Consider the following 15,868-nt stretch of genomic DNA (forward strand, 5'->3'; position numbering starts at 1 on the left):
CTCCCTCTCTCTGACCCTTCCCCATTCATGCTCTGTCTCTCTCTGTCTCAAAAATAAACGTTAAAAAAAAAATTTAAAGAAAAAAATAAGTAAACATTAAAAAAATAGATTGGATTGAAATTGGACCCCTATAAATAGAATTATGCTTTAAATACATTGTGGGAACTCTCATTATAAAGGAAACGCATAGAAAATTCTTTAAAAAGTGAATTATCACTTCCTAATTTAATCTGTCTGTTTTTTAAATTCACTAGTTGCATGCAGTTTTGTTTTGCTTGAAAGGGGTGTGCGAAAAGCATTCTATTCCCTTTCCACCTGTGGCCAACTGGTTAACCTGGGGCAGGTGACCACAGATCAGCACAACAGAATAAAACTTTGCAAATAATTTAACACTATCTGCCAGTAAGCTCATTCAAACTGTCCTCTGTTTATGTATATTGCATCTGGTGGCCTTATATTCCCTATACATTTTTTTTAAGTTAATTTATTTTTAGAGAGAGAGAGCGTGAACGGGGAAGGGGCAGAGAGAGACAGAGACAGAATCCCAAGCAGGCTTCACACCGTCGGCACGGAGTCCGACTCGGGGCTCAAACTCACGAACCCTGAGATCGTGAGCTGAGCGGAAACAGAGTCCAATGCTCGATAGACTGAGCCACCCACATTTTTTTTAATAGAGAAAATTTCAAAACATACAGTTTTTTTGTTTCAATTATTGAAATCAATGCTCGCTTTGAAGATCCTCCCCAATCAAAACAAATAACTTGTAACTACAACAAATATTTGAACTTGTAGGAGTTGGGGGTTCTAAATGAGGTTTTATGCCAGCAAAGTACTGGAGGACCTTTGCAAGCCGGTGGTCTCAAGTATGAGGATGAGCAGATACAGCAAATGGGTGGAGTTTCGAATTCCTCAGATTAAAGACGGTCGAGTCAATTTACTGTAACGCAGACAGCGGGCTTTATCTTGGCCTCCCTTTTCCGTCTGCCTTCCTGGTCAGGGTGTGTTGGGTCCGGTGCAGTGGGTCTTGGTGACGGGCGAGCTAAGCGATGGCCCCTCCACGGGAAGAAGGGCTTTATATGTGAAAAAGAGGAAACTAAAACCAGATGTTGTTTTTCCTATGTTTGAGCAGGTTTATAATGTGGAGAAAGAAGGGTGAGCCCATAGACTAACTTGAAAGAGGTTTGAGTGTTTCTGTAGATTGTAATTAACTATTTTTTCTCCTTTTAAAAACGTTTTTTTAATGTTCATTCATTTTTTGAGAGTGACAGAGCGTGAGCGGGGGAGGGGCAAAGAGAGAGATGGGGAGACGCGGAACCCGAAGCAGGCCCCAGGCTCCGATCTGTCAGCACAGAACCCAACGCGGGGCTCGAACTCACCAACCACGAGATCGTGACCTGAGCCGAAGCCCGATGCTTACCGGACTGAGCCACCCAGGCGCCCCTCTCCTTTTTAATTATAGTAAAAAGTCACATAACACAATTTACCATCTTAACCATTTCTCTTTTTATAATTTTTTTAAAGTATATTTATTTATTTTGAGAGAGACAGGGACAGTACGCGTGGGGGAGGGGCACAGAGAGAGAGGATCCCAAGCAGGCTCCGCACGGTCAGCGCAGAGCTCGACTGAGCCACCCAGACACCCCTCGGATACACTATTTTAATTTTACTTTCCCACCAGCAGTGCACAAGTTTCTAGTATCTCTCCATCCTTGCCAACGCTTGTAATTTTCTGGACAGTAGCCATTTTAGTCAGCGTGAGGTAATACCTCCTTGTGGTTTTGATTTGCATTTCCTGAACTGTGTGTTCGTGAGCATCTTTTCAGATGTTTATTGGCCATTTGTATATCATCTCTGGAACTTTGTCCAGTTTTTAATTGGTCTGTGTATTTCATGGTTGTTGTTGAGTTGTGTGACTTCTTTATATATTCTGGATCTTAGCCCCTCATCAGGTATGTGATTTGCGAATCTTTTCTCCCATTCTGTGGGTTACCTTGTCACTCTGTTGACTGTCCTTAGATGCACAGAAGTTTGACAGTTTGATGTTGTCCCATTTATCTAGTTTTCTTTTTGTTGCCTGTGCTCTTGGTGTCGTAGGCAAGAGATCATTGCCACATCCAATGTCATGAAGCTTTCCTCCATGATTTTCTCTAAGGAGTTATAGTTTTAGATCTTTCATTTAGGTTTTTGATCTGTTTTGAGTTAATGTTTGTAAGCAAAGCGAGGTGGGGGTCCAGCGTCGTTCTCGTGTTTGTGTTTGTCCGGTTTTCCCAGAACCATTTGCTGAAGACCCTGCCCTCCGTCCAGTGATTAGTCTTGGTGCCCTTGGCAGAGATCATTTGACCATGTATGTGAGGGTTAATTTCTGGGCTGTCTCTATTTCTTCGGTCTGTATGTCTGTCTTTACGTGAGGACCACACTCTGCAGTGTCATGGTTAGTATAGTTTTGTAATACATTTTGAAATCAAGAATTGCGAAGCCTCCAACTTTGTTCTTCTTTAAGCATCTTTTTTAAGACCCACTATGTGATGACGTGGGAAGTTTCCTGCCGTGGCTAATGCTCGGGATTCTGTCATTAGACGCACTCTTTTTAATTTAAAGCTTTGCCGCTGTGGAAAGATAGCCCACCCGAGTTCAAATCAGCAAGTGGATATTGGTTACTAAATGGATAAGGCCCTGGGGAAACACCAAGATAGTGTCCCCCCCGCCCGCCTTCAAGAGGAAGTGACCTGGTTGCGGAGGTGATCGTCCCATGGATCCGCTGAACCGGCCCCACTGACCTGGCAGGCCGGAAGGGGGGCTCCTCACACACCGTCTTCCCAACATCGTACGTTCGGAAAGATAGGTTGAGTCTCCCAGACTGTTCTCTGTTCTTGAGACCCAGTGATTCAGCTAGCTGCGCCCTCCAGCCACTAGTGAAGTGTGCAGACAAAAACCGACAACATCGTGTGAGTAGCGGTCGTCAGTTCTGAGCCGAAGCATCAGGGAGAGCTTCACGGAAGCGATGGCGGTTGAGCTGGGCCTCGAAGGATGACGGCGTCGGGGAACTCGCAGGGGTTTGTCAGTGAAAAAGCGAAGGAGGATGTGAGGACATTTCAAAGAAAAAGGGACAGTAGGAGCAAAGGGCATGAACTGTGTAAGCGGCTGGAAGATGAGGGAGGTACCTGCATGTGTGCCCAGGATTTGGGGCTTTAATTCCCTAGACCAGTGGCGATTGCTTTAGTTCTTAATTCTTTTAAAATCCTTGTGCCAGTTTTCAATGTATTGCCTCTGAGCTCCAAAATCACTTTTTTTTTTTTTTTCGCCTGCTTTGTGAAGACAGATTCAGGCCCTTTAAATATCCTTCCTTTCTGGAGAGCCGTTGGAACGCGCAATGGAGCCATGCCAACTCCAGGGCCCGGTCCGTCAGCGGCCTCCCCTGCACCCCTGCTCCCATGAATGGTCTGTAGGGAAGTAGCTGGGGACGGGGGGCTCCCCAAGAGCAGCCTTCCCTGGCATCCTGGAGAGCGAGGCGGATTTCTAGCAAGTCCTGTCCACCTGTCAGCACAGCCCCCCAGCGATGCCCTGCGACCCCTGAGCCACAGCTGTGCCCTCCAGCAAGCTCTGGGGCTCAGCCCTGAGGGATCCCCTTCCTCGGAGGCTGTGTCTTAGCTCAGGGGCTGTGCCCACTCCTTACATTTGTGTTCCTGCATTGTTTAGAGTTCTCTTTCCTGCTGGCTAGCCAGTCTCTTCTTGTTCCGATCTGCCGCTGTGGTGTTTGTGTAAGCCGGACTAACGCCATCTCGAACAAATCCCCTCTGGTGACCGCGACCATCCAGAGCACCGGCCCCTGCCCCCACTCTTTCCTTTTGTTCACCCGCACCCCTACGTCTACCCTCGAGGCCTGGAGATCTGACTGTGACCGTCTCCCCCGACCCCTTCCCGTGGCCCCCCGGCGTCCTCCCAGCCTCCAGCTCTAAAAGCAGGTCCTGAGGGAGGTGGGGTACGGAGACCTACTCACTGGTGACTGCCCAAAACTTAAGTCCCCTTACTAAACCATTTCTCCAGGGGCGCCTGGGTGGTTCAGCCGGTTAAGCGTCCGACTTCAGCTCAGGTCATGAGGTCGTGGTTGGTGGGTTCGAGCCCCACATCAGTCTTTGTGCTGACAGCTCAGAGCCTGGAGCCTGCTTCGGATTCGGTGTCTCCCTCTCTCTCTGCCCTTCCCCTGCTTGCACTCTGTCTCTCGCTCAAAAATAAATAAAGGTTCACAAGCTGGATTTATCGGCCTTTTCATTCTGTCTTATGGCTCCTCCTGCCTTTGGAGACCATTTTGTACACACCTTCCCTCCATGGAGGGGTATTAGACTCTCCCTGTTCAAGTTACTGTTGGCTTCTGTCTCTTTGTTGGACTCGGACTGATATAGTAGGGAAATCCTGTTCTTACAGTGAAGATCTTTCGGGAATCTGAATACAGCCTAACAGATCTTTCCTGGCCAAGCAGGGGGAAGGCCCAAGACTTGCCCCCCACAGCCCCCCACGGCCCCCACAGCCCCCTCTTGTTCCCTGAGGCAGCCTGTCTCTGACCACCAGTCCGCAAACACTTGAGGGCGATCGCTGTGGGCCGTCGGGAGCCCGTAGCGGTAGAGGAATGACTCAGTTGTGTGTCTGGGGCAGTAATTCTGGGGACAGATTGGAAGGCAGAGGGTTGGTATGGAAAGGATCCCGGTTAGGAGGGCGGCATCGTGGTCAGGGAAAAATAAGATTTTGGATGTGAATTAGAACAATGATTTTCAAGGTGGAAAAGAGAAATCGTTCAAGTTGACCGGACTGAAACAAACTGGCCGTACTTAACGATTGGGTGCTAGAAATAAGGTACCGGAGAAGTTAAAGATAATACTGTCACACACCCTCAGCAACGGGACGACGGATACGTCATTGAGGGAGGCGAAGGTTACGGGGAGAGGCTCAGGTTGGGGATGGGAGAAGAGAAAATGAGTCTGATTTGAGGCACCCTGAGAATTATAACAATAGCTCTAATTTATGGAATGGTCACCACAGGCCGATGACTTTTCCAGATGCCCTAATTCCCTCTGCATCCTGTTTTTAAATGTGCCCAGGATTTTGTGTTCATCAGGTAGAGTAGGACAACAGACACAGAGACAACCCCTGGGAGGAAGGCTCCACACCTGCAGGAAGGGGTGTGCCAGGTAGAGGCAGGGCAGGGGGAGTGGGGGGCAGGGGAACAGGGAGTCTGGCCCAGAGCCTTCACGGGGAGGAACAGGTGAAGCAGGATGGGCTGGTTGTAGGATTGGACAGTTTGAACAGTCTCAGCGGCCCTGGGTCACAGGACGGACTAGTCATCTAGGACCGGCTCTGGGGTGATTCGGGGCGTGGGGACAGTCTTCCGAACTGCGGCGGGGGCTGACGAAAGTGTGCAGATGCGGTCTGGATGGGCTGGTCTGCGTCCCAAAGTCCTCTCTAGGACTGTGCTGACCCTGCGAGGGGAAGACCCTCCCCCAGATTGGAGAAGCCCCCCCCCGCCCCCACCCAAGCTTCATAAGACACAAAGAACAGGACCTCACGTCGCTTCGCTCTCAACGAGCCTCCCTTGGGTCTTAGCTGCTCGCGGGCACTCGCTTTCTCTGCCTGCAACTCTTTGTGCTTCAAACATGTCCCAAGCGTGTCTCTGGCCTCCTCTTTCCGTCTTTGCGGTTTGCTGTGTCTCTTACCTGGATGCTGACAATCTTCTGACCCCAGGACCCGCCCCCCCGCCCCCCCCCCCAGTCCTGCTCTGGAAGCCTCCTGCCTCACCCCCCCACCCCACTTCTCCCGGCAGCCCATCTCCACTCTCAGGCTTTGTGGAGCTTCTCGCTAAAACGGGGTTAACACACAGCGCCAACGCCCTGCTTCCCTCGCCCCGCGTTACGGGGCCAGCCGGGCTGCCAGCAACTGTGCTGACTGGTCTTGCTTTGTTTTTAAGTTTTATTTATTTAAGTCCTCTCTACCCCCGACGTGGGGCTCAAACCCACGCCCGCCCCACCGGCTGAGCCGGCCGGGCGCCCCCTGACCGTTCCTACATCTCGTTCTCGATGCCCTGCACCTGCAGTCATCGTGCGTCCCCAGGTTCCTCCCTCCTCCGTCTTCCTGGGTGATTACTTCGCACCCTCCCTTCTGTTCCCAGACCTTCAACGCCGCGTCCCAGCCCCTCCCCAATCGGTGGTGCCCCGGCCTCTGAGCAGCTCCTGTCCTCTCTGTGCTGACCGGCACCTGCCCTCTTTTGCTCCTTGGCCGAGCGTGGCGGGCTCCCGGTGTGGCCGACCTCGCACCTGCTCCGCCCGCCTTGTCTCCTGTGCTCGAGCACTCGCTCGGCAAGCGTCCTGTCTCACGTTCACAATTTCTCTCTTCGCCCGGTGTGTCGGACACACTCACGCACCGTTCTTCCCGCCCTGGAAGACGACTCTGGGCCTCACCTACCCTTCCGGCCACTGCCCCCTCCCGCCACCCCCTCCCGGCAGAACCTCTCCAAAGGGCCTGTGGCTGTGCTTCTCGTGCTCTCTCTCGATCCTGCCCCAGTCGCGATTTCACTCCAGCCTTATTGAGGTTCTTCGGGGCCTACGCATCACCGAGCCCAACCGCCAATTTTCAGTCCCCGTCTTACCTGACTCGTCAGCAGCATTTGAGGCTGCTGATTGCTCTGCTCTCTTGAGGACACTCTGTGCACCGGCCTTCAGGTCACCTGCCGTCCGGGTTTCCGTTGACCCACCAGTCTCTCTTTGTCCCCCGATCCCTTAACATTGGCTTCCTCGGGGCTCAGTCCTTGGACTTCCTCTCTTTATGGTCTATAGTTGTTGATCTTACCCAGTGCCTTTAAAACGAGTGTATCTCCAGCCCAGTCCAGTCTTGTGAACCTGAGAGTCAAATATCCAACAGCCTGAGGAACGTCTCCATCTCATCTAACAGGCACCTGAGCCCCAAACTGCCGTGTCCCCCGCTGAGCTCCACCAGACCTTTCCACAGACGTCCTCATCTGCATTAATGAGGTCTCACCCTTCCGTCACTCAGGCCCCCAAACTTGAAGTCATCCTTTCAAAAAACAAACACAATTTTATTACGATACGGTTTGAATTTCATACGATTCCCCCACATAAAGTGGCTTTCAGGGTATTCGCAGAGCGGGGCAACCGTCACCAGTCAATCTCGGAGCACTTCTGACACCCGAGAAAGAGACCCCACACCCTTGGTTGAAGTCATTCCCGATTCCTCTCTCTCACGGCCCACGTCGAATCTGTCAGCGAGCCCCGTAGGCCCCACCTGCAGGCCCGTTCCGAAGATCCTGCCTCCCTGCCCCATCGCCTCCTGCCTTGTTGAGACAGCCTCTCAGCCGGGGGTGCCCCCACGCTCCCCGGCGACCTTTCTGGGTGTCCTAACCAGCAGCCACAGTGCCGTCGCCAGCCTGAGGCCGACCACGGCCCTCCGCTTGTGTCCACCCACTCAGGGAAAACCCAGGTCCTTGCAAAGGCAAATGTGGACCCTGGACAGTTGTCACCTCACCGTTGACGGTCTCCTCCTGACTCCTGGACGCCGTCACCCTGGCCTCTTGTACCCCTGCCACCCTGTCCCTCTCACGGTCGTTTCCCCCGTACGTGCTCCCATAGTTCTCCTCCTCACGTGGCGGATCTACCGTAGAGCAAACTGAAGCGTGCGCCTCGGGGTCCCCCGCTCGCTGCTTCTCCCAGAAGCTTTCGGTGCAGGGCGGTGAGAGCTGACGCGCAAGACAGCAAGACAGGTTGCTATTTGAAGGTTCCGCGTGAGTCCTGGCAAAGCTACCCACAGCCTGCCCTGCTGCCTGTTGCCCTGGCTCAGCGCGTCCCCAAGCTGGTCAGGATCCTGGATCAGAACCATCTGGAACATTGGTTAATAACGAAGATTCCCACCCGAGAGCCACCAAATCGGAAGCTCTGAGGGTCTTTATCGTAAATAAGTCCTACACCTATTTCTTTTTTTTTTGTTTGTTTGGGTTTTTGTTTTTTTAAGTGTTTTATTTTAATTCCAGTATAGCGAACACAGTGTTCACTATATTAGTTTCAGGTGCACAGTCTAGTGATTCAGCACTTCCCTGACTCACCCTGTGCTCAGCACAGCAAGCGCTCTCCTCAATCCCCACCCCCACCACCTCCCCTCTGGGGACCAGCATTGTGTCTCCTGCAGTCCATGAGCATGGGACGTCTTCCATTTCTTTGTGTTGCCTTCAATTTCTTCCATCCATGTTTTACAGTTCTCAGAATATAGGTCTTTTCACCTCTTTGTAGGTTTATTCCTAGGTGTCTTTTTTTTTTTTTTAATGTTTATTCATTTCTGAGACAGAGAGAGACAGAGCATGAATGGGGGAAGGTCAGAGAGAGAGGGAAACACAAAATCCGAAACAGGCTACAGGCTCTGAGCTGTCAGCACAGAGCCCGACGCGGGGCTCGAACTCACGGACCACAAGATCATGACCCGAGCCGAAGTCGGACGCCCAACTGACTGAGCCACCCAGGCGCCACCCCTAGGTGTCTTATTATTAACCCTATTATCAACCCTTATTAACCCTAACCCTAGCCTTAACCCTTCGTAGGTTTATTCCTAGGCGTCTTATTATTTGTGTCCACACCCATTTCTTGGGAACGCGGTTGGATCGTCTGTGTTTATCCCACTCTCCCACCCCCCTAATCTGTGAGGAGCTGGGCTTTCAGATTGTATGATCGTGACTCAAGTTCATAGTGCTTCTGGAACTCGGACTTTCTGGTCGGTTAACCAAGAACACTTTTTCTTTATTTTCCCCTGACTTTGAGGCGCTGGCCCCTACTTTAGTGATTTTCATAAAGCTTTGAGGGGAATGGGTTACCCAGCTTTTGGGGGATAAATACTTCCACTTTTATTTTCTTCCTAAATTTGCATCTGCGATTCTTTTTGAGACAAAACCTGTCTCCTAGATCCCTGGACGCCTTGAGTCCTGGCACGGCACAATGGCAGCTGTCCGAGAGACTAGATTGTGTAATAATGATGCAGAGCGAGGGGTGTTTGTTTATTAGTCATTGGATGGACACGGGCAGCTCATCAACCGTGGAGGACTCAGCATCACTGCTCCGTCCGCAGGGCAGGCAGCAAGCAGTGCCCAGTGGAGCCGTCAGCAGCGTGAGCCATGGCAGGTCTGGGGGGGAGAGGTCATCCCGTGAATCAATCCCGATCTCCATATTCCAGGGACAAAAGTGGTTCTGACTCCAGACTAACCAGAGACTCCTGCCTTAGGGTCTTTGGCGGAAATTCTGGTTCTGCGGATGATGGGGCTCATTAATAACCGCTTCCTGTTTCTCTAGCCTTCATCTAATGCGATACCCTGGCTTGGAGTCCCAAGCCATACACAAACAACGAGCCGGAATGGTTCCGCAGCTTTCAAAAGAAGAAACGCCCGCAAACTTTGTATAGAAGCACGACACGCAGCGTTTTGGATGTCTTTGTTGTTCCCTGGTCATGGTCCCGTCTCCACAGAAGGGGGCATGTTTTAGGGCACTGGTAGTGGAAGCAGGTGTCAGGTTAGGCAGCGAGGGGGGTCAGGGCGCAAAGCCAAGTGATCACGTGCCGAAACAGAAGATCCCAGCAGCGGAGGCTGGACCGCAGGACCAGAGGCGCAGAGTGGGGGCCAAGACGAGGTGGCGAGAGCTGCAGGCTCGGGGTGCCCGGGGATCCTTCCGAACAAGCAGTTGCGATGCAGACCCCCGCCCCCCACTAGGTTCAAATGCATCTCAGGACATGGGGGACAGAGAGAAGGGCTTCTGAAGAGCGAGATGCCTGTCCTGTTCAGGTGCTGAGCCTCTGGAGGAAATCAGAAACTGTCACCTCTTTGAAGGTGCCTTGATCTTTGGCCGTGTTACAAAATGCCACCGTCCTTGAGCATCGTTCAGATTCCCTGTCCTGAGATGCTGGGACGAAGGACACGAGGTGGGATCAGAGGTAAAGAAACCGTCCCCTCGGATGGGGCCGCCAGCGGCCCATTATCCCAAAGGGGCTTGGCAAACCGTGACATTCTTATCCCAGGACGTTTTTGTCCCATGGGTTGGGGCAGGATGTGGCAGAACGGTCGTTCTAAGAAATCCTCTCAGCACAGGAGGCGGGCGAGGAGGGCTTGTGTGAGGCGGGCCTGTGTTGGACCCTGTGGCTGAGCGAGTGACCTTCTGGGCCGGACTCTGACGCAGTGTGCACTTGCAGAGTTCAAGGCGAAACAAGCAGGCAAGGACCTTTTCTTACAGGCTGGGTGGACACAATGAGCGGAGGACAAGGTGGGGTCCAGTGCGGATGGGGCGTTGAGGAACCCTGCCACCCTCGCCGTCTGGTGAGGCTGTTGCCCGGAAAAGAGAGTACGTTCCATTCGAGGACCTGGCCTTGAGCCATCACCCCTGGTTTGTCTTTTGTTCTTTCTCTTGACTCCCCTGCCGTATAGGTCCTCATTGTTGATCTGACAGGCTCTTGTGGTCACACATCGGGCATGAATACACGAACGCCACCTCCCCGGGACCTTACTCCCGGCACTGAGCCTAGCACAACTTGGGCCGCGTCCCTGGATAGGGGCCTATGCGGGGCTCTCGCCCTTACCCCGGGCTTAGGGTGGGCAGGAACCGAAGACTCGGGGTCCCTTCCCCTCCAACCGTAGGAGTCTCTGTGTTCCTATCCGGTTCCTTCTTCCGTCACCTCTCCCTCCCCCTACACTGCCATCCCGCTTACCTTAATGCTCCTGAAGACCATAGCTTCCCCACCCCGATGTTTCCTGTAGCACCATCGGCAACAGCCCAAGTGTCCGCGGACCGATGACCAAATAAAGAAGCAGCGTATGTATACCCGGGGAACACTGCTCAGCCATCAGACAGAAGGAAATCTTGCCATTTGCAACGACGTGGATGGAGATAAAGAGTATTATGCTAAGTGAAATAAGTCAACCAGAGAAAGACAAATATCGTATGATGTCGCAGATGCGCGGAATGTAAGACACGAGAAAGAAGCAAAGGATAAAAGGGAGACAAACCAAGAAACAGACTCTTAACTGCAGAGAACACACAGCCCGGGCCCCAGAGGGGAGGTGTTGGGGGACGGGGATTAAGGAGGGCGCTGGCTTGTGAGGAGCGCAGGGTGATGTATGGAAGCGTTGAATCGCAGGTTGTGCATCTGAAACTCATGGTACACTGTAGGCCAACTAACCGGAATTAAAACAGAAACTGAAAAACAACACACATATGGAAAAACAGAATAAAGCAAGAAAACCCCCTCAAAACACAAAACACACAACTTCCTTTTCTCTGTCTCCAGATCGCGTAAACAAGGTCTGGTCTACTCTCCACTTACAATTTGCTGGGTGACCCAAGTCAGGCTCCCTTTCTTTCCTGTTACCACGTATTGCCTGAGAAAGTTGCTGCCTCGTGAGCTCATAGAATGAGTAGCTTGTGGGGCGGGGGGGGGGGGGGGGGGGTGCGCCTGGCTGGCTCGGCCGGTTGTCTGACTTCGGCTCAGGTCACGATCTCTCGGTCGGTGACTTCGAGCCCCGCGTCGGGCTCTGTGCTGACAGCTCAGAGCCTGGAGCCTGCTTCGGATTCTGTGTCTTCCTTTCTCCAACCCTCCCCCGTTCATGCTCTGTCTCTCCCTGTCTCAAAAATAAATAAGACGTTTAAAAAAAAATTAAAAAAAAAAAAAAAGAACAAGGAGCTTGGGAGGCTTGTTGAGACGGTTCTCTGAGGCTGTTGAACGAGAGCGGCTGAGGAAAAGTGAGCCACATATACGTACAGATGGGAAGAAAGCAGTTAGTGGCCGGGAAAGTACCCTGGGATCTTGTACGTCACGAGGATGCCGTCTCTGCCCTGCTCTAGTGGTTACCTCGTCATCGGTGCTGGTTAAAAAGACGGCTCCCCGGGCACGTCCTCTGGAGGTGCGGATCCGGGGACCTGGCACAGGGCACCTTCACGAACAAGAACTTGGCAGATTTCTCGGGTGCCCCGGTCTGGAATCCTCTGTCTTCAGGAATGTGCTGCCACTGGCGTTCGCGGGATCCGAGCGTGCGTACCTCATTCTGCTTTTATAAAAATGTTCTTGTAAAACCGCACTGAATCAACATTAAAGAGAAGTTTGAAAACCCGAACTCTATTTCTGCTGTTGGAATACAGTGGGTCCACCTCGCTGCAGGTTGTCAGATGCTGTAAGCATGGGTTACGTGCTTGTACGCGTTAAAACACGGGAAGTTTTATTCTGCTTCTTTTGCATGTAGAAAACCTATCAGAAACATCTTTTCCTTGATGTTGTATAAGGTTGGTGATTATAATGTTAAATGTCTATAATTTACCTATTTACAAAGTATTGGATGTTTTGGTTGTTGCTAGTTTTTTGTTTACGGTACACACAACATGATAAACACTTTGGGTGTGTAGGTTTTACCCTTAAAATTTTTGAAAATGGTGGGGCGCCTGGGTGGGTCAGTCGGTTGAGTGTCCGGCTTTGGCTCAGGTCACGATCTGGTAGTTTGGGAGTTCGAGCCCCGTGTCGGGCTCTGGGCCGACAGCTCAGAGCCCGAGGAGGGGAGCAGACATTTCCCGAGATGGGGAAGATTTACAGGAGCAGGTCTGAAGGAGGGGACCAAGAGCTTCGCTTTGAAGGTGTTAGATTTCCTTTTAAAACCGGCTTTATGGGGGCACCCGGCTGGCTCGGTCAGCGGAGCGCGTGGCCCTTGATCTGGGAGCTGTGAGTCTGAGCCTCACGTTGGTTGTAGAGATGACTTCAATAAATAAACTTCAAGGGGGACAAGACATAAGAGACTCTTAAATACAGAGAACAAACTGAGGGTTGCTGGAGGGGTTGTGGCGGGGTGGGCTAAATGGGTGATGGGGCGTTAAGGAGGGCACTTGTTGGGACGAGCACTGGGTGTTGTAGGTAGGGGATGAATCACTGGAATCTACTCCTGAAGTCATGATTGCACTAGATGCTAACTAACTTGGATGTAAATTACAAAGTACAAATAGTCATTTCCTTTTTCCCAACGTACAACCCCATCATCACATTATAGTGCGATTTTGGCTTATATTGTTTACGTCTCCGGGGTCCGAGAGGTCCTGGGGATGGTCCTTGCCCCTGAGAGTCACTTGCCTACAGGAGCGATTGCAGGACCTTGGATGCTAGCCATCGGCACTGACCCAGGACAGTGGCACATCCCCCCCCCACCTGGGAGCCTGGCCTACTGCGGATCCCGAGCATGGAGCAGTCACGACCCGGGCGATTACTGATGTCTTTGTTTTACAGCCCTCGGCTTCCTGACATTATTTTTAATAGCTCTGCCACAATCATGTAATAGCGTCATGTATGAGGTCATTGGGGTCCAGGACACCAGAGGGGTTGGGCAGAGACTTGAAAGAGCCGCGTGAGGTAGCACGTCCCCAGGGGGGCCCACTGAGGGCCACGTCGTGGAGCTGAGATCGCATGACAGAGAAACGGAAACGCATCGCCTGGTCGCTGCAGCAGGAGAAGACAACGGTGTTGGGATCGACGTGTTCTGACGGCGTTTGCATTTGACCAGCGGGATGGCGGAACGTGGGCTCATGTCTGCAGAGGAGGGTCGGTTTGTCAACGGGAAGGAAGCGGTTGATATACTTAGGGGGTGACAGCCTCCTTTTCGCCCCTCCCCCTCTTTGTGACAGCGGGGACGGTCATAGTGATGTCACACTTGGTCTTCGTTTTCAGCCCAAGACACCACAGCTTCTCCACTAACACTCAAAACACTAGAGAGCAGGTGTCAGAGGGCCGGATAAATCTTTAAAATGCTGAGAAGGAAACACGTTGAGAGAGAAAGAGAGCAGCTGGGTGCTGGGCCCATCTGTCTGGTTCGTCTGGGATCCGCGCGTGCGTTGGGCCCTAGCAGGAAGCTGAACCCTCTCATTTGGGCCCCTGCAGATGTTTTGGGGACTGTCGCTGACTACGCTGACTTCGTGACACAGGATTTCCTTCCTGAGCGCCTGCGGATGAAGGCGTTCTCTGGTCTCAACCAGGAAGAGCTTCGTCAGTCTCCCGAGAGCATGCCGTGTGTCCTGGGCTCGAACCTGCTTCCCTCTGCCCTAGAACCTTCCACTCTCAGTTCAGGGTCCGTAGCTCCCGTCTCTACCCGGGGAATAAGCCTGCCCAGCTTCCTTCAGTTCTTCCTACCCTGTATTCCTTTCATGCCAATGGCTTCACTTGATTTCCCTTTAATTTCCATTACAGCGTTTTCTGGAATTGTTGAGACACTTGATATCCTCTTTGGAAACAGTGGCACGTGAATAAACAGTTAAAAACTCCAGGGGCGAAGTCTTTGGCAGTGGCTGACCTTGGGCAAGTGTCCTGTGGCTTCGCGGCCCGGTTTGCACCAGCGGCCGTGTCATGCAGCGTGTAGGCTCTGGACTCTGGCCACTGGGGGTCACGTCTTCAGTCTATCACTCACCTCCCATTTGAGCTAAGACGCGTCACCTGATCTCCCTGCTGGCCGTTTGCTGCTCGATGACCCATCCCGTTTCTTCGCCTGCTTCACGTAACTACAGGAAACGCACTTGCCTTCGCCACCCTGAATTTTAGTGCCGACAGAGTCCGTGTATTTGTTACACATATTGCTGTGTAACCAATTATCCCCCAATCCAGCAAATTAAAGAGCGCACATACATCATTTCGTAGTTGACTATTCCCTGGAAGTCAGGAACCTGCAAGGGCCCCGCCGGGTCGTCTGGTTCGGGCTGCTGGCAACGGTGTCATCCGAAGGCTCCACCGGGGAAGACAGGCTCCAGCCTTGTGTGGTTGATGCCGTTCCGTGCTGCAAGGGCTGTTGGACACACCGTGCTGTTTGCTCCCTCGAAACCGGCAAGAGAGATGCTCCTCAAGCATCACAAAGGCCGCAATCTCTCGAGCCCAAAGCGGCACAGTAGAGATTCCGGTCCTCTCTCCTGCTTCTGGGAGACGACCTCTGAATCTTCGAAACCCCTTCGAAACCCCGTAGAAGCGAAACTTCTTTGAGTTTCTGCCGATGAGGTGACCCAGGGCACACAGTCTGGCAGACGAACCACGTGCCGGGGCAGGGAGGGGCAACTTTGGCTTGAACTTGAACTCCTGTGAGAACAGGCTGGAGAGGGAGTCCAGTCACACCAGACACTGATGGAGGGAAGCTCCGGCAAGATCTCTGGACGCTACAGTTCAGGCGAGCTCTCTGTCTGGGGAGCCCAGCAACATGTCCTTCCTCCACGGGGACAGGACGCGGGGAGTCTGCACTGGGACCTGCTCCAGCTTTGCCCTGTCCCGACGTGTACCCTTACAACGGTAATTATAGGTACAGTACTTCTGAGTCACTCTGTGAAGTCACTCTAGTGAACTACTGACCCTGACATAGTGAGAGCCCCCTGGGTATGAAGCGCAAGCTGGTGGCTCGGGGCCCCCAAACCTGGGGCTGCAGCTGAGGTGCGGGGCGTGCTGGTGGGTTGTGGCCTTAGGTCTGCACAGCCTGCGCCCACGGCAGGTGGCACCGTGGCATCACGCCTCAACCCGCGGTGACGTTCCCACCCACGCTCTGTGCTGGGTTAGAAGCGAGTCCCAAGGCTTGGCCCACACTGCAAGGGCGTGAGCGCCAGGAGGCAGAGAATGCCTCAGCCGTGTCAGAAGCTTTTGGTCACAGTCGGGGCGGCTCACAAGGATGGTGATTTGTCTTCCAGCATCTTCACTGGGGGCACCTGCGTGGCTCCGTACATTCAGCATCGGACTCTGGATATGGGCTCAGGCTGTGGTCTCACGGTTCATCAGTTCAAGCCCAATGTCCAGCCCGGTGCTTGGGATCCACTCCCTCCCTCCCCTGCTCGTTCTCTCTCTCTCT

General features: G+C 52.7%; 1 long non-coding RNA gene across 1 annotated transcript; it reads left to right on the forward strand.

Annotated features, from left to right (window-relative positions):
- The first annotated feature begins 13,426 nt into the window (after window positions 1-13,426).
- Window positions 13,427-15,346, forward strand: LOC147572790 (uncharacterized). Its single transcript, XR_015246059.1, has 2 exons — window positions 13,427-14,122; window positions 14,242-15,346. It is a non-coding gene; the product is annotated as an uncharacterized LOC147572790 (long non-coding RNA).
- Window positions 15,347-15,868: the final 522 nt, after the last annotated feature.

Source organism: Puma concolor, chromosome E4 (genome assembly GCF_028749965.1).
Source record: "Puma concolor isolate L17-30 chromosome E4, mPumCon1.1.hap2, whole genome shotgun sequence".
Lineage (NCBI taxonomy): Eukaryota > Metazoa > Chordata > Mammalia > Carnivora > Felidae > Puma > Puma concolor.